Genomic DNA, 14,577 nt, shown 5'->3' with positions numbered 1-14,577 from the left:
TAACCCAATTTTGTACTGCCCGCAGCGCATTGTGATAGGTAATAGGGCCTGATTCAGGTTGGATTGCAATCACAATAAGCGATCCAACTGCAAAAATTGCTAAGAGCATACGCATGTGCCTGCATTTTCTGCGGCACCCCGCAGAGAATGCGATCGCCTCTGCCTGTCAATCGGGGCGGGGGGGGATAGGTGGGTCAGCAACACTCCATTTCCAAGTCAGGGATGGAGCGGTGCGGGGGCAAGGCTTCAAAATGGGGTCTGCAACGGAGTAGACACAGGGGGCGTGGTCACAGCGGCTGTATGACATCACATTCAGCCGCTGTGATCACAAAAATGGTGGCGGCTTCCTGCGCGCACATACAGTCTGCACCAGCAGGAGGCTACACCATTTTTTATGATCACGCTGAACTGCAGTGCGACTGCAATTACAGCATGGTCAAGAAGGGAGGCGTCATGCTGGGTGGCCATGCCCTTTCACTGTGCAGGAGCCAGCACCGCTCACACACTAGTCCCCGGGTGCAGCCCCCAACCCCCGGGACACCCGGAGCAACAAAATGTAGATTCAGGCCACCAGGCCACGCCCCTACCTATGAAACCATGCCTCCTTTTTACCATTGCGCTGCTTATCTGCGCGCACTGCATTACAATCTCCCTCGCCACCTCTCTGGGTGTCACCAGTGATAGTGACACCTCTGCCATGCTTGTAGCAGCTGGTCCTAAGATCTACGCCTCAAGCCCTGAGTGTTTGCCCTTGTGACTTGTTGATCATCATAGCGAAGCAGATGCTTACAGAAAACTGCAGGGGCTTAGATTGAAAATAAAAAAATTGATTGGTATAAGGTAGAGAGGAGCGGGTTCGGTTCTCCGAGAACCGAATTCCCCACGAACTCCACGTTGTTTACACTGGTCCGAGGCAGGCTCGGTTGTTCCCGCCTGACTCGCAAAACCTGAACAAGGGAAAATGTCATCATCCCGCTGTCGGATTCTCGCGAGATTCGGATTCCATATAAAGAGCTGCGCGTTGCCGCCATTTTTACTCGTGCATTGAAGAGAGAGCGGAATGGACGTGGCTATGTTCTCTCAGTGGAAATCTCAATATCAGTGCTCAGTATCAGTGGTTACTTATTGCTGCTCAGTAATACTAGTAGTGTGTCTCTCCTGCTCAGTGTCAGTTCTCAGTAGTATCCTCATCAGTGCTCAGTATCACTGCTCATTGTCTTGTGCTGCATTGTGGTGCTCAGCATACTACAGTACATTACTAATAGTCCAGTGCTGCATCTTGCTGCTCAGTGTCAGTTCTAGTATCCTCATCAGTGCTCACTATCACTGTTCATTGCATTTTGGTTTTCTGTATACTACAGTAACATAGTAATATAGTAACATATAGTAACATAGTTTTTGAGGTTGAATAGAGGCAAATTGCCCATCGTGTTCAACCTGTTTTAAGTTGTGATGATTCTACATACTTGCTGAATAATGTTTTATGACTAGTTAGCTACTATAACTCATGTTACCCCCGGATTAACCATGTTGATATTTTAAGTATTATAACCTTAGATAGCTTTTTCATTCAGAAATGTATCCATTCCTTTTTTAAATCCAATTACAGAGTCCGCCATTACCACCTTCCCTGGCAGGGAATTCCACATCCTGATTGCCCTAACAGTAAAGATCATAGTATCTCACCTGGCAGGTAAGTAGGAGTTGGGCTAGAGCTGTGGAGGATTGCTGCTCGGGCACCCCCTGTCAAGTGAAGGAGATCCAACTGAGGCAGCACAAGGGAACTCTCGAAAGAAGAACAAGGCTAGAGGAAGATCTGAGACAAAGAAATCTGACTTTTACCAGAGCTGACCAGAGGAAAGCACAAACACAGTCCCCCACTACCACAAATAATGCAGTCGAGTTTCCCACATTGGGGAAATCACAGGGGTCAGCATACCCAGAATGCAATGAATGAACCTCACCCTGGGAGAACAATCTTCATGACCATGGTATCTCCTATGCAAAATAAGTATGATTTGGGATAGGGCTGGGGAGGGCCGCTGCTCAGGCACATCTCTGTCAAGTAAAGGAGATTCAACTGAGGCAGCACAAGGGAACTCTCATCTGGGGACAACAACTGCAGGGAGAACACATATTTTCAGATGAAAATCTTGGTCATGCTCTGGCTTCTCTTCAGAACGAACAAATCTTTCGCCTTTTACTAAAGATTTCCGTGGAGAGGAGCAAAACTGAGTTTTACCTCAATTTTTGCATGCCCCATCTTTTTGGATTTTCTTTTATCGGTTTAAAGATAGAATGAGTGTGCTTTAATGAAAGCTCATTTGCATAGAAATTACAGTAAATGTTTGTTTCTTTTCAAACAGAACTTTCTTGACCATGCTACTTGCTTGAAAGATCTGGGAGCACATGGAATACAGTACAAACCATGCTTATAGCAAGGAGAAGCCAGGTGAGAAATCTGCTTTCTTTCAAATTGGGCGCTCACTTTGATCTGAATGAGGACTGCTGGCATGGCACTCAGGCGACAGGTGGAATCTTGGTCATGCTCTGGTTTCTCTTCAGAATGAACAAATCTTTCGCCATTTATTAAAGATTTCCGTGGAGAGGAGCAAAACTGAGTTTTATCTCAATTTTTGCATGCCCCATATTATTGGGGTTTCTTTTATCAGTTTATGGACAGAATGAGTGTGCTTTCTTGTTGGCTTTAATGTAAGTTTATTTGTATAACAATGACAGTAAATGTCTGTTTCTTTTCAAACAGAACTTTCTTGACCATGCTACTTGCTTGAAAGATCTGGGAGCACATGGAAAAGAGTACAAACCATGCTTATAGCAAGGGGAAGCCTGGTGAGAAATCTGCTTTCTTTCTTTCAAATTGGGTGCTCACTTTGAGCTGAATGAGGACTGCTGGCATGGCACTCAGGCGACAGGTGGAATCTTGGTCATGCTCTGGTTTCTCTTCAGAACGAACAAATCTTTCGCCTTTTACTAAAGATTTCCGTGGAGAGGAGCAAAACTGAGTTTTATCTCAAATTTTGCATTCCCCATCTTATTGGGGTTTTATTTTATCTGTTTAAAGATAGAACGAGTGTGCTTTAATGTAAGCTCATTTGCATAGAAATGACAGTAAATGTTTGTTTCTTTTCAAACAGAACTTTCTTGACTATACTAATTGCTTGAAAGATCTGGGAACACATGGAAAAGAGTACAAACCATGTTTATAGCTAGGGGAAGCCTGGTGAGAAATCTGCTATCTTTCTTTCAAATTGGGTGCTCACTTTGAGCTCAATGAGAACTGCTGGCATGGCACTCAGGCGACAGGTGGAATCTTGGTCATGCTCTGGTTTCTCTTCAGAACTAACAAATATTTCGCCTTTTATTAAAGATTTCCGTGGAGAGGAGCAAAACTGAGTTTTATCTCAATTTTTGCATGCCCCATATTATTGGGGTTTCTTTTATCAGTTTAAAGACAGAACGAGTGTGCTTTCTTGTTAGCTTTAATGTAAGTTGCCATAGATGCAGTGAAACACACGTGTAGGGCACGGCGTGTCCGCGTGTATTTGACTCATGTGAAATGTTATAAAACAAAAATATATGATTATGATGTTAGCTGTTAGTCTCCACTAATAGGGAATAGAAGCTGAGCTATAAGAAAGGAATACACTAGATATGATGTCACTTAGCAGATACAATGTCTAAAGTGCATACAGATAGCTACTAATAACTCTTGATAAGAAAGTATATCAGTGTGGGTATATTTATATGATGGGATATTGGGACTAGTGAATATATATCACTCCTGCTGTCCAGATTGGCAATAACCAGACAATTATGATAAGAGTAGAGATGTCACATGGGCTGCTATAGATATTAATTTAATGCTGTATGTGTCATTTGTTACAAATGGATACATTTTCTATGAGTCAGCCTAGCAGCTGCATGTTCTAACAGAACACTATCCTCACACAGAATCTGCTAACCTTGAGATAACTAAATGACAGTGTGTAACAGTCTCTTTACTATAAGACTGTTACAAAGTAATATATATATTTGAAGTCAGTCTAGCAGCTGTGTGTTCCAGCAGTTTATAAGACAAAGAAAATCTCCTATTGTGGAATCTAGACACATGGGACTGCTGGCCTGTGTCATACTATTTCTATGTAATACCAGTAACATGTATATAACTGTTACATAATTGTTACAAATGGATAAATCTTTGAGTCAGCCTAGCAGCTGCATGTCCTAACAGGACACCATAAATCCTTTACAGTGTAACAAATTGATTGGTAACACTTAAAGGCTGGAGAGCAGTTATATGCCTTACTAGCATACTCAATATACCACATTATTACACCAGTTACCACGATTATTGACAGCGCATTTGATATATTATATTACCCTCACACTGAGTCTGTTTACCTTTAGATAACTAAGTGACCGAATATGTAACAGTTTCTCTATCATAAGACTGTTACAAAGTGAGATAGATATATTTGGAAGTCAGTCAAACAGCTGTGTGTTTCAGCGGTTTATAAGAAAATTCCTCATTGTGGAATCTGGACCACTAAGGGTTATTATATATATAGCACATGGAATTGCCACATCTCCCTATATGATAATTTCATTACACTGTAACATAATAAGAATTAACTCTTTAACAGTGTAAATAGAGAGTAATGAATCTCTGACACATGGAATATATTATTTCTTAGATGAATTGGATAAACCATTATGACAGACACTTTGCTTCCTAATAAGAATTGAGGTGGCTATACCTCTAAGGAAAGCATTATTGCCTACGCCTAGATCAGATTAAATAAGATCTGGCTGAATATATGAAGGAAGGTTGCTATTTATATGAGAATTGGAATTGCTATATTCCTTAAGGCAACCCCACCGATTGATATATGTTGTCAATTAAGTATATCTGAACGGCTATATCTGGACCAGATTTAATAAGATCTGGCTGATTATATGAAGGAGGGCTGCTATTTATATTGGAATTGCCATATTCCTTAAGGCAACCGCACCTGTTGGTATATCTCGCCAATTAACTATATCTAAACAGCTAAATTAAAGCTATTCATCATTTTTTTAGTTTGGATATTAATAAATATGATCTTTCCATGATGCATAGAGATTTCCCTATCAAGTGATTCCTTATCCGATATAGAAAGCTATCCCCCTGTGGTATTGAATTTAGGAATATAGTCTTAGGGGACACAGAGAAATAAGTGATCCCCATCTACCTAAGCACCCCACAAATTGGAGGTTAGCTTACCGGTTATACTCAATCACCCCCACAAATTCGCCAATGGGGATGGCTTCCCGGGAGGTAACCCCTATTGAGTGAAGGGAGTATATAGGATACGACCCAGTGGTACCTGACGACATAGATACTAACAGCTATTTAATAACATTACGCTAGAAAGTGATTATTAGCAACATATATATCTATATAAACAACCCCGCCAGGGTTGTGCCTTCAAAAATAATCACACACGGACACGCTTTTTAAACCTTTTTTTCACATCTCTTTATTCTTCTTATGCACATGTATGTTAGTTCTGTGATTTTAACCTTTATGTTTCACTGCAGTTTGGGATAATAATATTAATATTTATCCAATTTTAATACATACTTAATAAAGGTTATATTTTATGATTCATTCATTCTGTCCAGTGCGTCAACAGTGCAGATTTCTTCTTGTTTTTTCTCCCAAATTCTATAACAATGACAGTAAATGTTGTTTCTTTTCAAACAGAACTTTCTTGACCATGCTACTTGCTTGAAAGATCTGGGAGCACATGGAAAACAGTACAAACCATGCAGTATCACAAGAGCCTTTATTTGATCTTTCATGAAGATAGAGCAGAATTGAGGACACGTCAACAATTTCTGCCGAAGGTGGTTCATCTTTCCACATGGTGCCTTTGGCCACTGACACCTTCGTTGAGTCAAAGTCTCTGGCTGTGGTCAGAACTTTGAAAATTTATGTCACCAGAACGGTTCAGATTAGGAAAACAGAGGCTCTGTTTGTCCTGTATGCTCCCAACAGGATTGGGTGTCCTGCTTCCATGTAGACCATTATGCGCTGGATCTGTGGTAAGATTCAGCATGCTCATTCCATGGCAGGATTGCCGTTACTGAATTAGGTGAAGACCCATTCTACTAGAAAGGTGGGTTCATCCTGGGCAGCTGGTCGGGGAGTCTCGGCATTGCAACTTTGCCGAGCAGCTATTTAGTAAACACTTTTGCTAAGTTTTACAAGTTTGATACCTTGGCTGATGATAACCTCAAGTTGGGTCATTCGGTGCTGCAGAGTCGTACGCACTCTCCCACCCGTTCAAGAGCTTTGGTATAACCCCATGGTTCTTAATGTGACCCCAGCATCCTCTAGGTCGTATGAGAAAATAGGATTTTAATACCTACCGGTAAATCCTTTTCTCTTAGTCCGTAGAGGATGCTGGGCACCCGTCCCAGTCCATACTGTGTCTGCAGTTATTACTTGTGGTTATACACATGTTATGTTATGGTTCTGGTCAGCTTTTTGCTGCAATTGTTCATGCCGTTGGCTTGTGTTCTGTTGAATGCCACGTTCTGCGGCATGCTTAAGGTGTGAGCTGGTAAGATGCTCACCTTAGTTTAACAATAAATCCTTTCCTCGAAATGTCCGTCTCCCTGGGCACAGTTCCTATAACTGGAGTCTGGAGGAGGGGCATAGAGGGAGGAGCCAGTTCACACCCTTTGAAAGTCTTAAAGTGCCCATGTCTCTTGCGGATCCCGTCTATACCCCATGGTTCTTAATGTGACCCCAGCATCCTCTACGGACTAAGAGAAAAGGATGCCCTTGCGCACTATCCTGACTTCTCCTCCCGTCTGCTTACTTTGTGCCTTCCAACGCACAATGCGAACTACAGGTGGTGCTGCAGGGCCCACACCCTTTTACTTGCCTTACAGAACAGCTCTGGAGCTGTTACAGTGCCCAGCTGCTGCAAGAAATCAGCTTGAATGCTTCAGGGGATGGGGCATGGCCAACATGAGCCCCACACCAAAGGAGGGTGGGGGTGTTTAATGCGAACTAGGGGTCATCCAAGCACCGCAAAAGGCCGCCATGCCCTGCATGCCCCTTTTCTCTTTTCATATGCAGATGAGGGTTCCAGCCAACTTTGGCCCACATCTTGGATGACATCACCGTATGCAAATCCGTCTTCTGCAGACCTTCCCCCAGGAATGCTTGTACTAGTTGTTGCATATGGTTTGATATTTGATGGTGCTTCAATATTAGGCAGCCTTCCACCCTCCCATGTTCATCTGAACAGATGTGGTCTCCCTGCAGTTGTTGTCCCCAGACGAGAGTTCCCTTGTGCGTCCTCAGTTGAATCTCCTTAACTTGACGGGGGAGGGGCTGCCCGAGCAGCCACCCTCCCCAGCCCTATCCCAACTCATACTTATTTTGCATATGAGATCTCTTGATCATGAAGATTGTTCTCACAGGGTGAGGTTCATCCATTATATTTTAAAATAGGAAGGTACAAATTACATATTTGAATTGCATCTATGTGCTGGATTCAAATGTCCCCCCCCCCCCCTTCCTTTCTCAATTGTGCCCGTCAGCAGCTATTCTAAGGTTGCTGCCAATGGGTGTGACACATTAATTTCTTCTGTGGGGTACACTGGACTCCACAAGGATTCACATTGGGGTGTAGAGTAGGATCTTGATCTGAGGCACCAACCGGCTCAAAGCTTTTGACTGTTCCCAAGATGCTCAGCGCATCCTCCTCTATAACCCCGCTTCCATGAACAGGGAGCTCAGTTTGTAGTTGGTGCCTTCAGTAGCAGGCCACTTAACAGGGGCCTGCCTCAGGCAGCCTATTCTTAGCTATTAATTTTGACAAGAAAAGAAGAACTTGTTTTATGAGAATCTACAAGGGCTGCAGCAGGCTAGGTCTAATAGACATCTTTACTGCAGCTTCATCACTCCCAGCGGCGCTGTATACTCCCGTGCCCTGGTTGCTGGGTCACTGCAGCGGAGGCTCCAGTTTCTTCCTAAGGTCAGTCACACACACACCGCCCTTCCGGATCACGAGGCCGCTGATGAAGGGGAGCGTGGCCGTAGGGGGTGGACCGTGTGCGCACTGGCGTGGACACTGATTACTGGGCAGCCGCTCCACTAGCCACCAGGTACAGTTAAGGAGCACAGGTCTGGGAGTTTTACTCCTATATTAACCCAATTTTGTACTGCCCGCAGCGCATTGTGATAGGTAATAGGGCCTGATTCAGGTTGGAATGCAATCACAATAAGCGATCCAACTGCAAAAATTGCTAACAGCATACGCATGTGCCTGCATTTTCTGCGGCACCCCGCAGAGAATGCGATCGCCTCTGCCTGTCAATCGGGGCGGGGGTGGGGAGAGGGGGGTCAGCAACACTCCATTTCCAAGTCAGGGATGGAGCGGTGCGGGGGCAAGGCTTCAAAATGGGGTCTGCAACGGAGGAGACACAGGGGGCGTGGTCACAGCGGCTGTATGACATCACATTCAGCCGCTGTGATCACAAAAATGGTGGCGGCTTCCTGCGCGCACATACAGTCTGCACCAGCAGGAGGCTACACCATTTTTTATGATCACGCTGAACTGCAGTGCGACTGCAATTACAGCATGGTCAAGAATGGAGGTGTCATGATGGGTGGCCATGCCCTGTCACTGTGCAGGAGCCAGCACCGCACACACACTAGTCCCCGGGTGCAGCCCCCAACCCCCGGGACACCCGGAGCAACAAAATGTAGATTCAGGCCACCAGGCCACGCCCCTACCTATGAAACCATGCCTCCTTTTTACCATTGCGCTGCTTATCTGCGCGCACTGCATTACAATCTCCTTCGCCACCTCTCTGGGTGTCACCAGTGATAGTGACACCTCTGCCATGCTTGTAGCAGCTGGTCCTAAGATCTACGCCTCAAGCCCTGAGTGTTTGCCCTTGTGACTTGTTGATCATCATAGCGAAGCAGATGCTTACAGAAAACTGCAGGGGCTTAGATTGAAAATAAAAAAATTGATGGGTATAAGGTAGAGAGGAGCGGGTTCGGTTCTCCGAGAACCGAATTCCCGACGAACTCCACGTGGTTTACACTGGTCCGAGGCAGGCTCGGTTGTTCCCGCCTGACTCGGAAAACCTGAACAAGGGAAAATGTCATCATCCCGCTGTCGGATTCTCTCGAGATTCGGATTCCATATAAAGAGCTGCGCGTTGCCGCCATTTTTACTCGTGCATTGAAGAGAGAGCGGAGAGGACGTGGCTATGTTCTCTCAGTGGAAATCTCAATATCAGTGCTCAGTATCAGTGGTTACTTATTGCTGCTCAGTAATACTAGTAGTGTGTCTCTCCTGCTCAGTGTCAGTTCTCAGTAGTATCCTCATCAGTGCTCAGTATCACTGCTCATTGTCTTGTGCTGCATTGTGGTGCTCAGCATACTACAGTACATTACTAATAGTCCAGTGCTGCATCTTGCTGCTCAGTGTCAGTTCTAGTATCCTCATCAGTGCTCACTATCACTGCTCATTACATTGTGGTGTTCTGTATACTACAGTAACATAGTAATATAGTAACATATAGTAACATATTTTTTGAGGTTGAATAGAGGCAAATTGCCCATCGTGTTCAACCTGTTTTAAGTTGTGATGATTCTACATACTTGCTGAATAATGTTTTATGACTAGTTAGCTACTATAACTCATGTTACCCCCGGATTAACCATGTTGATATTTTAAGTATTATAACCTTGGATAGCTTTTTCATTCAGAAATGTATCCATTCCTTTTTTAAATCCAATTACAGAGTCCGCCATTACCACCTTCCCTGGCAGGGAATTCCACATCCTGATTGCCCTAACAGTGAACATCATAGTATCTCACCTGGCAGGTAAGTAGGAGTTGGGCTAGAGCTGTGGAGGATTGCTGCTCGGGCACCCCCTGTCAAGTGAAGGAGATCCAACTGAGGCAGCACAAGGGAACTCTCGAAAGAAGAACAAGGCTAGAGGAAGATCTGAGACAAAGAAATCTGACTTTTACCAGAGCTGACCAGAGGAAAGCACAAACGCAGTCCCCCACTACCACAAATAATGCAGTCGAGTTTCCCACATTTGGGGAAATCACAGGGGTCAGCATACCCAGAGTGCAATGAATGAACCTCACCCTGGGAGAACAATCTTCATGACCATGGTATCTCCTATGCAAAATAAGTATGATTTGGGATAGGGCTGGGGAGGGCCGCTGCTCAGGCACATCTCTGTCAAGTAAAGGAGATTCAACTGAGGCAACACAAGGGAACTCTCATCTGGGGACAACAACTGCAGGGAGAACACATATTTTCAGATGAACATGGGAGGGCAGAAGGCTGCCTAACACTGAAGCACCCCCAAACAACAAACCAAATGCAACTACTAGTGCAAGCATTCCTGGGGGAAGGCCTGCAGCAGATGGATTTGCATATGGTGATGTCATCCAAGCAGTGGGTCAAAGTTGGCTTCAACCCTCGTCTGCATATGAAAATAAAAAAGGGGTGTGCAGGGCATGGCGGCCTTTTGCGGCGCTTGGATGACCCCTAGTTTGCATTAAACACCTCCACCTTCCTTCGGTGTGGGGCTCATGTTGGCTATGCCCCAGCCCCTGAAGCATTCAAGCTGATTTCTTGCAGCAGCTGGGCACTGTAACAGCTCCAGAGCTGCTCTGTAAAGCAAGTAAAAGGGTGTGGGCCCTGCAGCACTACCTGTAGTTTGCATTGTGCGTTGGAAGGCACAAAGTAAGCAGACGGGAGAAGTCAGGATAGTGCACAAGGGCATAGAAGGGAGCGGCTCAAGAAAAGAGAAGTGGAAACAGACAGCAAACTAGGCTGGAGAGAGACCTGAGACAAAGAGATCTGAATTATACGAGAGCCGACCAGAGGAAACACAAATTATGTAATCAAGTGTCCCACATTTGGGGAAATCGTAGGAGCAGCACACCCAGAGTGCATTGGGTGAGCCTTGCCCTGGGAGAAGCACCTTCCTGATCATAGTATCTCACCTGGCAGGTAAGTAGGAGTTGGGCTAGAGCTGGGGAGGGTCGCTGTTCGGGCACCCCCCTGTCAAGTGAAGGAGATCCAACTGAGGCAGCACAAGGAAACTCTCGAAAAAAGAACAAGGCTAGAGGAAGATCTGAGACAAAGAAATCTGACTTTTACCAGAGCTGACCAGAGGAAAGCACAAACACAGTCCCCCACTACCACAAATAATGCAGTCGAGTTTCCCACATTTGGGGAAATGACAGGGGTCAGCATACCCAGAATGCAATGAATGAACCTCACCCTGGGAGAACAATCTTCATGACAATGGTATCTCCTATGCAAAATAAGTATGATTTGGGATAGGGCTGGGGAGGGCCGCTGCTCAGGCACATCTCTGTCAAGTAAAGGAGATTCAACTGAGGCAGCACAAGGGAACTCTCATCTGGGGACAACAACTGCAGGGAGAACACATATTTTCAGATGAACATGGGAGAGCAGAAGGCTGCCTAATACTGAAGCACCCCCAAACAACAAACCAAATGCAACAACTAGTACAAGCATTCCTGGGAAAAGGTCTGCAGAAGACGGATTTGCATACGGTGATGTCATCCAAGCAGTGGGCCAAAGTTGGCTGGAACCCTCATCTGCATATGAAAAGAGAAAAGGGGTATGCAGGGCATGGCGGCCTTTTGCGGCGCTTGGATGACCCTTAGTTCGCATTAAACACCTCCACCCTCCGTCGGTGTGGGGCTCATGTTGGCTATGCCCCAGCCCCTGAAGCATTCAAGCTGATTTCTTGCAGCAGCTGGGCACTGTAACAGCTCCAGAGCTGCTCTGTAAGGCAAGTAAAAGGGTGTTGGCCCTGCAGCACTACCTGTAGTTTGCATTGTGCGTTGGAAGGCACAAAGTAAGCAGACAGGAGAAGTCAGGAGAGTGCACAAGGGCAAGGGCAGGGGCTCAAGAAAAGAGAAGTGGAAACAGACAGCAAACTAGGCTGGAGAGAGACCTGAGACAAAGAGATCTGAATTATACGAGTAGCCGACCAGAGGAAACACAAATTATGTAGTCAAGTGTCCCACATTTGGGGAAATCGTAGGAGCAGCACACCCAGAGTGCAATGGGTGAGCCTTGCCCTGGGAGAAGCACCTTCCTGATCATAGTATCTCACCTGGCAGGTAAGTAGGAGTTGGGCTAGAGCTGGGGAGGGTCGCTGCTCGGGCACCCCCCTGTCAAGTGAAGGAAATCCAACTGAGGCAGCACAAGGAAACTCTCAAAAAAAGAACAAGGCTAGAGGAAGATCTGAGACAAAGAAATCTGACTTTTACCAGAGCTGACCAGAGGAAAGCACAAACACAGTCCCCCACTACCACAAATAATGCAGTCGAGTTTCCCACATTTGGGGAAATCACAGGGGTCAGCATACCCAAAATGCAATGAATGAACCTCACCCTGGAAGAACAATCTTCATGACCATGGTATCTCCTATGCAAAATAAGTATGATTTGGGATAGGGCTGGGGAGGGCCGCTGCTCAGGCACATCTCTGTCAAGTAAAGGAGATTCAACTGAGGCAGCACAAGAGAACTCTCATCTGGGGACAACAACTGCAGGGAGAACACATATTTTCAGATGAACATGGGAGAGCAGAAGGCTGCCTAATACTGAAGCACCCCAAACAACAAACCAAATGCAACAACTAGTACAAGCATTCCTGGGGGAAGGTCTGCAGAAGACGTATTTGCATACGGTGATGTCATCCAAGCAGTGGGCCAAAGTTGGCTGGAACCCTCATCTGCATATGAAAAGAGAAAAGGGGTATGCAGGGCATGGCGGCCTTTTGCGGCGCTTGGATGACCCTTAGTTCGCATTAAACACCTCCACCCTCCGTCGGTGTGGGGCTCATGTTGGCTATGCCCCAGCCCCTGAAGCATTCAAGCTGATTTCTTGCAGCAGCTGGGCACTGTAACAGCTCCAGAGCTGCTCTGAAAGGCAAGTAAAAGGGTGTGGGCCCTGCAGCACTACCTGTAGTTTGCATTGTGCGTTGGAAGGCACAAAGTAAGCAGACAGGAGAAGTCAGGAGAGTGCACAAGGGCATAGAAGGCAGCGGCTCAAGAAAAGAGAAGTGGAAACAGACAGCAAACTAGGCTGGAGAGAGACCTGAGACAAAGAGATCTGAATTATACAAGAGCCGACCAGGGGAAACACAAATTATGCAGTCAAGTTTCCCACATTTGGGGAAATCGCAGGAGCAGCACACCCAGAGTGCAATGGGTGAGCCTTGCCCTGGGAGAAGCACCTTCATGATCATAGTATCTCACCTGGCAGTTATGTAGGAGTTGGGCTAGAGCTGGGGAGGGTCGCTGCTCGGGTACCCCCCTGTCAAGTGAAGGAGATCAAACTGAGGCAGCACAATGGAACTCTCGAAAGAAGAACAAGGCTAGAGGAAGATCTGAGACAAAGAAATCTGACTTTTACCAGAGCTGACCAGAGGAAAACACAAACACAGTCCCCCACTACCACAAATAATGCAGTTGAGTTTCCCACATTTGGGGAAATCACAGGGGTCAGCATACCCAGAATGCAATGAATGAACCTCACCCTGGGAGAACAATCTTTATGACCATGGTATCTCCTATGCAAAATAAGTATGATTTGGGATAGGGCTGGGGAGGGCCGCTGCTCAGGCACATCTCTGTCAAGTAAAGGAGATTCAACTGAGGCAGCACAAGGGAACTCTCATCTGGGGACAACAACTGCCGGGAGAACACATATTTTCAGATGAACATGGGAGGGCAGAAGGCTGCCTAATACTGAAGCACCCCCAAACAACAAACCAAATGCAACAACTAGTACAAGCATTCCTGGGGGAAGGTCTGCAGAAGACGGATTTGCATACAGTGATGTCATCCAAGCAGTGGGCCAAAGTTGGCTGGAACCCTCATCTGCATATGAAAAGAGAAAAGGGGTATGCAGGGCATGGCGGCCTTTTGCGGCGCTTGGATGACCCTTAGTTCGCATTAAACACCCCCACCCTACTTCGGTGTGGGGCTCATGTTGGCCATGCCCCAGCCCCTGAAGCATTCAAGCTGATTTCTTGCAGCAGCTTGGCACTGTAACAGCTCCAGAGCTGCTCTGTAAGGCAAGTAAAAGGGTGTGGGCCCTGCAGCACTACCTGTAGTTTGCATTGTGCATTGGAAGGCACAAAGTAAGCAGACAGGAGGAGAAGTCAGGATAGTGCACAAGGGTATAGATGGGAGGGGCTCAAGAAAAAAGAAGTGGAAACAGACAGCAAACTAGGCTGGAGAGAGACCTGAGACAAAGAGATCTGAATTATATGAGAGCCGACTAGGGGAAACACAAATTATGCAATCAAGTTTCCCATATTTGGGGAAATCGCAGGGGCAGCACACCCAGAGTGCAATGGGTGAGCCTTGCCCTGGGAGAAGCAACTTCATGATCATAGTATCTCACCTGGCAGGTAAGTAGGAGTTGGGCTAGAGCTGGGGAGGGTCGCTGCTCGGGCACCCCCCTG

At 46.1% G+C, this 14,577-nt stretch overlaps 12 non-coding genes and 1 pseudogene across 12 annotated transcripts; 4 read left to right on the top strand and 9 right to left on the bottom strand.

Annotated features, from left to right (window-relative positions):
* Positions 1–1,852: 1,852 nt before the first annotated feature.
* LOC135021926 (U1 spliceosomal RNA) lies at positions 1,853–2,015 on the bottom strand. Its single transcript, XR_010219121.1, has one exon. It is a non-coding gene; the product is annotated as a U1 spliceosomal RNA (small nuclear RNA).
* Positions 2,016–2,159: 144 nt separating this feature from the next.
* LOC135021904 (U5 spliceosomal RNA) lies at positions 2,160–2,275 on the top strand. Its single transcript, XR_010219099.1, has one exon. It is a non-coding gene; the product is annotated as a U5 spliceosomal RNA (small nuclear RNA).
* A 270-nt stretch (positions 2,276–2,545) lies between these two features.
* Positions 2,546–2,661, top strand: LOC135021913 (U5 spliceosomal RNA). The gene has a single exon (XR_010219109.1). It is a non-coding gene; the product is annotated as a U5 spliceosomal RNA (small nuclear RNA).
* Positions 2,662–2,947: 286 nt separating this feature from the next.
* LOC135021900 (U5 spliceosomal RNA) lies at positions 2,948–3,063 on the top strand. The gene has a single exon (XR_010219095.1). It is a non-coding gene; the product is annotated as a U5 spliceosomal RNA (small nuclear RNA).
* Positions 3,064–3,338: 275 nt separating this feature from the next.
* Positions 3,339–3,454, top strand: LOC135021916 (U5 spliceosomal RNA). Its single transcript, XR_010219112.1, has one exon. It is a non-coding gene; the product is annotated as a U5 spliceosomal RNA (small nuclear RNA).
* A 6,629-nt stretch (positions 3,455–10,083) lies between these two features.
* Positions 10,084–10,247, bottom strand: LOC135021680 (U1 spliceosomal RNA). The gene has a single exon (XR_010218899.1). It is a non-coding gene; the product is annotated as a U1 spliceosomal RNA (small nuclear RNA).
* A 671-nt stretch (positions 10,248–10,918) lies between these two features.
* On the bottom strand, positions 10,919–11,081 carry LOC135021874 (U1 spliceosomal RNA). Its single transcript, XR_010219073.1, has one exon. It is a non-coding gene; the product is annotated as a U1 spliceosomal RNA (small nuclear RNA).
* A 152-nt stretch (positions 11,082–11,233) lies between these two features.
* Positions 11,234–11,397, bottom strand: LOC135021724 (U1 spliceosomal RNA). The gene has a single exon (XR_010218942.1). It is a non-coding gene; the product is annotated as a U1 spliceosomal RNA (small nuclear RNA).
* Positions 11,398–12,065: 668 nt separating this feature from the next.
* LOC135021833 (U1 spliceosomal RNA) lies at positions 12,066–12,229 on the bottom strand. The gene has a single exon (XR_010219042.1). It is a non-coding gene; the product is annotated as a U1 spliceosomal RNA (small nuclear RNA).
* Positions 12,230–12,381: 152 nt separating this feature from the next.
* On the bottom strand, positions 12,382–12,545 carry LOC135021929 (U1 spliceosomal RNA). The gene has a single exon (XR_010219124.1). It is a non-coding gene; the product is annotated as a U1 spliceosomal RNA (small nuclear RNA).
* Positions 12,546–13,215: 670 nt separating this feature from the next.
* LOC135021847 (U1 spliceosomal RNA) lies at positions 13,216–13,378 on the bottom strand. Its single transcript, XR_010219055.1, has one exon. It is a non-coding gene; the product is annotated as a U1 spliceosomal RNA (small nuclear RNA).
* A 152-nt stretch (positions 13,379–13,530) lies between these two features.
* On the bottom strand, positions 13,531–13,694 carry LOC135021937 (U1 spliceosomal RNA). The gene has a single exon (XR_010219132.1). It is a non-coding gene; the product is annotated as a U1 spliceosomal RNA (small nuclear RNA).
* Positions 13,695–14,396: 702 nt separating this feature from the next.
* LOC135021859 (U1 spliceosomal RNA) lies at positions 14,397–14,531 on the bottom strand (annotated as a pseudogene).
* Positions 14,532–14,577: the final 46 nt, after the last annotated feature.

The sequence above is a fragment of the Pseudophryne corroboree genome, unplaced genomic scaffold, assembly GCF_028390025.1.
Source record: "Pseudophryne corroboree isolate aPseCor3 unplaced genomic scaffold, aPseCor3.hap2 scaffold_373, whole genome shotgun sequence".
Lineage (NCBI taxonomy): Eukaryota > Metazoa > Chordata > Amphibia > Anura > Myobatrachidae > Pseudophryne > Pseudophryne corroboree.
The sequence above is the reverse complement of the archived record's forward strand: the minus strand, read 5'-3'. Positions and strand labels throughout refer to the sequence as shown.